The sequence below is a fragment of the Theobroma umbraticum genome, unplaced genomic scaffold (genome assembly GCF_002168275.2).
Source record: "Theobroma umbraticum cultivar Fairchild unplaced genomic scaffold, ASM216827v3 scaffold_182.0, whole genome shotgun sequence".
In the NCBI taxonomy this organism is placed as follows: Eukaryota; Viridiplantae; Streptophyta; class Magnoliopsida; order Malvales; family Malvaceae; genus Theobroma; species Theobroma umbraticum.
This window is the reverse complement of record NW_018397291.1, coordinates 609,281-615,389: the sequence shown is the minus strand read 5'-3', so window position 1 is coordinate 615,389 and position 6,109 is coordinate 609,281. Positions and strand designations below refer to the sequence as shown.

The following is a 6,109-nucleotide window of genomic DNA, read 5'->3' as shown; positions in this document are numbered from 1 at the left end:
ATGAAGATATGAAGGGACCCATGAAGTCAATACCACATACATAAAAAATTTCTCTTTCAAGGATGTTGTTAAGAGGTATCTCATGTCCCCTTGAGATATAGCCTACTTTTTGGCACCTGTCACAATGCAAAACAAAAATTGTGAGCATCTTTAAATAATGTAGGCAAATGCAAACTTGATTACAGGACTTTAACAACAATTCTTGTTCCAACAAAATGTCTTCCATAATCTGAAGAATAGAAATGGTGAAACACACTTTGAATTCTTCTTCCAGGACACATTTTCTAAATATCTAGTCTTCGCACTGCTTAAACAAGTGTGACTCATCCCAAAAATAGAATTTAACTTCATGCAAAAATTTCTTTTTCTAATGAAAATTTAAATTAGAGGGCATAATATTAGTTATCAGATAATTCACAAAATCAGCATACCAAAGAAGTGATTTCTTACCAACTTGATGGATTTGTTCATCAGGAAAAGTCTCCTTGGTTAAGGTTGAATCTTTACCTTGAGCTTCAATCTCTAATCTTGAGAGGTGGTCTCCCTCTTGATTTTTTGTTCTTTTTCTATCATGTATCGCTAAATCAAACTCTTGTAGCAAAAGAATCCACCTTATCAATCTTAGCTTAGCATCCTTCTGAGCAATTAAATATTTGATAGCTGAATGGTCAGTATACACTATCACCTTTGTCCACATGAGATAGGAGCAAAATTTGTTGAAAGCAAAAACAATAGCCAAGAACTCCTTCTCTGCTGTGGTATAATTTTTCTATGCCTCATTAAAAGTCTTGCTAGCATAATGGATGGAATGAAAAAGTTTATCCTTTTTTTGTCCCAAAATGGCTCTCACTGTATAATCACTTGCATCACACATTAGGTCAAAAGGGAGAGTATAATCGAGACTAATTATGATTGGCACAGAATTAATCTTTTCTTCAATTCATCAAAAGCAACAAGATAGTTATTACCAAAGTTAATGGCACAACTTTTTTCAATAAATTGCACTGTGGTTTAAAATTTTTTGAAAAGTCTTTAATAAATCTTCGATCAAAACTAGCATGACCAAGAAAACTTCTAATACCTTGGACATTTATTGGAGGTGGTAACTTCTCAATTGTTTCAATTTTTTCTTTATCTATCTCAATGCTGTTACTTGAGATCTTATGCCCAAGAACAATACCTTCTTGTACCATGAAGTGACATTTCTCTCAAGTAAGCACCAAATTTGTTTCTTCACATCTCTTAAGTACCCTAGCAAGATTTAAAAGACAACCATCAAAATTATTTCCAAAGATAGAAAAGTCATCTATAAATACCTCTAAACACTTCTCCACCATGCTTGTGAAGAAGGCCATCATACAACTTTGAAAAGTGGTAGGTGCATTACGTAATCCAACTAGCATTCTTTTAAAAGCAAAGGTACCATAGGGACATGTAAATGTAGTCTTTTTCTTGATCTTCAAGGGCAATAGCAATTTGGTTGTAACTAGAATAACCATCTAGAAAACAATACGTTTCTTTACCAGCTAAGTGATCCAACATTTGATCAATGAATAGGGAAGGGAAGTGATATTTCCTTGTAGCTTTGTTGAGCTTATGGTAGTCCATGCAAACTCTCCATCAAATCATAATTCTTATTGCAATGAGCTCATTATTGTCATTGGCAACCACAGTCATTCCCCTTTTCTTAAGAACACATTGAACTAGACTTACCCATGAACTATTAGAAATAAGATAAATTATTCCAGCATCTAGTAACTTGATGGTTTCTTTCTTGACCACTTCTTTCATGATGGGATTCAATCTTCTTTATTGTTCAATTGCAGCTTTGTGATTTTCCTTAAGAAGAATTTTATGCATGCAAAAAGAAGAGCTAACTCCTTTAATATCAGCTATGGTCCACCTTATTGCTTTCTTGAATTCTTTAAATGTTTCAATAACTTTTCCTCTTACATGTTAGCGAGAGAAGCATAAATAATAATTAGAAGAGTAGAAGATTCTCAAAGAAAAGCATACCTTAAATGTGCGGGCAAAGGTTTATGTTCCCAAGTGGGTAGTTCTTTAATGGAAGGCTTAGAAGTAGGCATCAAAGAAGCAGAAACATCTAAAGACTCATATTGATTATTAGTTTTAAGCCTGGATTAAGCATTTAAAAAATTTCAATATTCAATAATTCATCATCATCCTTGTCAGATTTAGCAACTAAACATGCTTCAAGAAAATCATTAGGATGTTCTTCTAAAAAGACATCTTTTGTAAAATCATTTACCACATTCACTGAAAAGAAGTCTTCAAATGTCACAAGCAATTTTAAAGCTTTGAAACTATGAAATGTTACCTATTGGTCTTTAACTCTAAAAGTGAGCTCACATTTGTCAACATCAATCAAGGCTTTACCAGTTGCCAAGAATGTCCTCCCAAGGATGATTGGAATTTGTCTATTTTCTTCTATGTCAAGGATTATAAAATCAACCAAAAATATAAATTTATCTACCTTAATAAGAACGTCTTCAATAATTCCCTTTGGATAGACATATGAGCAATCAACCAGTTGTAAAGTAACGAAAATGGGTTTACATTCCCTAAACCATGTTTCTTAAAAATTGACCATGGCATTGAATTTATACTTGTACCTAAATCACTCAAAGCTTTTGCAAAAAATAAATTACCAATAGTGCAAGGGATTGTGAAATGACTCGTATCTTTGAGTTTTGACGATAATTTATTTTAGAGAATTACACTACATTCCTCTATAAGAGAGACAGTTTTAAACTCACCTAGTTTTTTCCTTTTGGAAAAGATGTCCTTCAAGAACTTGACATAGCTTGGCATTTATTCCAAAGCTTCAGTAAAAGAAATATTTATGTGTAATTTCTTGAAGACATCAATGAACTTCTGAAATTACTTTTCAAGCTTTTGCTTTTAGAGCCTTTGGGGAAAAGGTGGTAGAGGATAGATGATTTGAGAAGTCCCTTGATTTTCAGCCTTTTGATCTTCTTTTTATTCAACTTCAATTACTTTTTCACACATTCCTTCCTCCTTATCAACATGTCCATTCTCATATTTAATTGCCTTTTCATTCACCTTTCCGCTTTCTTTGCCACTCCTTAAAGTGATTGCTTGGCATTGTTCCTTACCTTTTGGACTGATTTGTGTATCATTGGGTGAGGAACCTTGGGGTCTATTGTTGATAGAATTAGGAAGCTATCCCATTTGGGTCTCAAGATTTCTCAAGGAGGCTCATTGGCTTTGAATTGTAGCATCACTCTTTGATATATATTGTAAGAGAAGTTCTTCCACTTGGAACTTCTTTTTAGGAATTGGTAGTCTAACTTGTTGCTGAAAACTAGTTGGCATCATGGGTTTTGGATTTAAAAGCCCCACTTTGTTGTTCCATGAAAATTTAGGGTGGTTTCTCCAACCAAGATTATATGTATTGAAGTATGGGTTATCTTGCTGCTTGTTGAAGTTCTCCATAAATTGGCCTGATTTATAATTGTATAGACATTGATCACTTGAATGGCCATCTCCAAACATCTCACAAAATATAAATGAATTTTGAACTGCATGAATTCCTAGTGTGTCAAACTTCATAAATAGTGTAGTCATTTGTGCAGTTACATGAGCAATTAAGGTGCTAAGCGTATAAATTTCATAAGCTCCAATCGCTTTTCTCGTACCAGACCTTTTTGAAGGTGAATGACAAAAATTATTTGATGCCATCTCCTCCAATAGATTATAAGCATTTGTAGCATTCTTACTCATTAATGCCCCACCAATAGCAGCATCAATTGTGGCTTCTATTAAACCAGCCAGCCCGTTGTAGAATGTCTGAACTTGTAACCAATTAGGAATCCCATGATGTGGACATCTTCTCAGTAGTTCTTTAAATCTTTCCCAAGCTTCAGACAGGATTCACTTTCAAATTGTGTGAATGAGGTGATATCGTTCCTAATCTTTACAGTTTTGACAAGCAAAAAGAATTTTGCCAGAAACTTTTGATTCAAGTCCTCCCATGTAGTAATAGACCCATTGGGCAATGAATTAAGCTAACTCTTTGCTTTATCCCTCAAAGAAAATGGTCCCAATCTAATAGCATCATCAGTTACTCCGTTGTATTTAAAGGTATTGCAAATTTTTAAAAAATTCACCAAATGAAAGTTAGGATTATCACTGTGTAACCCACCAAGCTGGACTGAAGATTGAATCATCTGAATGTAAGCTAGTTTAATTTCAAAATTATTTGCATTGATGGAAAGTCTTTTAATGCTTTAGTGCAAACCTTGCAAAAGAGGAACAACTTAATCCCGTATTGCTCTATTTTCTTTGGGAACTAGATTAATGGCATTATTGCCATCATTGTTGTTGTCTTCATTTATTGTCTAATTTAAAGTTCCAACTTGAAATTTCTCTTTTTGTCGTCTTTTGAAAGTTTTTTCTTTCTTAGTATCAAAACGAACAAGATTCAAGTTGTTTCTTTTTTGCATACAATGACGAAGATATCTGCAAGCAAACAAAAACTAATATTACAACATAAAAAATAAACTTTGAAGTAAGACTAATTGCTTGGTATTAATATTAGTAAAAGTTCCAAAAATAATTCCCTGGAATGGTGCTAAAAACTTGTCAGCTAAAATTCTACTATGCAAGTATATGTATCAAATAGGTAGATATAAATAAGCAGAGTATCAATCCCACAGAGAATTGATCTAAAATTTTACTAAGCACTAAAATTAGAACAATTTATTTTTACTCAAATAATTAAAATCTGAATTTGAATTAAAGTAAAAATTACTCAACTAAAACTAATTTAATTAAAAATTAAAGCAACAAAATAATTAGGTAAAAAGCAAATCAAACAAGCTTAGGATTACAATATCCCTCACACTTCATCAAAATCTTACCTCTCTTCCTTAATTCAAGGTGTTGAATTGCTAACCTAGAGTCCTCAATTATTTATAAGGGTCTCCCAACTCGTCTTATAAAAATATCTATTTTAACCAAATCATTATATCCCCATGTGAATTGAAATTAAAATAGACTCATTAAGTTTAGGCTCTAATTCTGGCTACACATGACATATAGGTAGATCCCTATCCTATACGCAAATCAATTAATGTCATCATATGCTATCCAAACTTTAGTCTACACTAAACTCCCTTTCCTAAGTTTGTTTAGGTTCCTAAATTAATTTAATTGGTGGCCAAACAATTAAAAGCATTAAGAACAAATTGGAGTAAATAATTCAAATCCCATTAAAAATAAGCAAGGAAGAGATTAAAAATTTAGATTAAATGTGAGTTCAATTACAATCCTAGAAAAAGAAAATTAGCTACGCATAATTGCAAGGAAAAATAACATTATATAAAATTCAACTATTGAGAGTAACAAGAAAAATACAAGCTAAGGAAGAGAACAAAATGATTGATTGTAGTTTTGTTTTTCAAGTTTCTGCCTTAGATTTCAACCTTTTGAATCTCCAAAAGTTGTCTACCCTAATGTCTCCTAAAAAATCCTATTTATACTAACAAACTTAACCTCTGATTCTTAATAAAACCTATTGATTTAATTTGGCTTAAAAGTGTAATGAGAGGCCCAAATATCAATTGTCAGCCTTTAAATTACCATTCTCGCAATAGTACACCTAATTTTTTTTGATGTGCTTTTCTCTATCTTCAAGGTAAAACTGGGCATAGTAATCTCATGAAAGTAGTTCTGTCTCTTAGCTTTCCAATGGGTCAAGAAGCACATGATTTGGAATTCTATAACACGTGTTATGGTCAAAAAACCGAACCATATGCAAGCACACTTCTAGGTCTTTCAACACCTTTCTTTCCAAAATTAAGCCTAATTCTCTTAATTCCTACAAAAACAAAAAAACTAATAAATAATAACCAAATTAAATGAAAAAATAATAAAATTAAAATAACTCACTTAAGAATAAACTAATTATAAAAAACAACTAAAATTAACTAAATTATAATTAAAAATTAAGGACTTAGCTAATATTTAATAACAAAATTGGAATAAAATAATTCTATAAAATATAATTATATGCAACATGATATGACTTTGCAATCAAAAGAATTGTTCTATAATCAAGGTCATA

At 31.9% G+C, this 6,109-nt stretch overlaps 1 non-coding gene across 1 annotated transcript; it reads left to right on the top strand.

The window, feature by feature from the left end:
- Window positions 1–3,853: 3,853 nt before the first annotated feature.
- On the top strand, window positions 3,854–3,959 carry LOC149526216 (small nucleolar RNA R71). Its single transcript, XR_016352231.1, has one exon. It is a non-coding gene; the product is annotated as a small nucleolar RNA R71 (small nucleolar RNA).
- The last annotated feature ends 2,150 nt before the right edge of the window (window positions 3,960–6,109 follow it).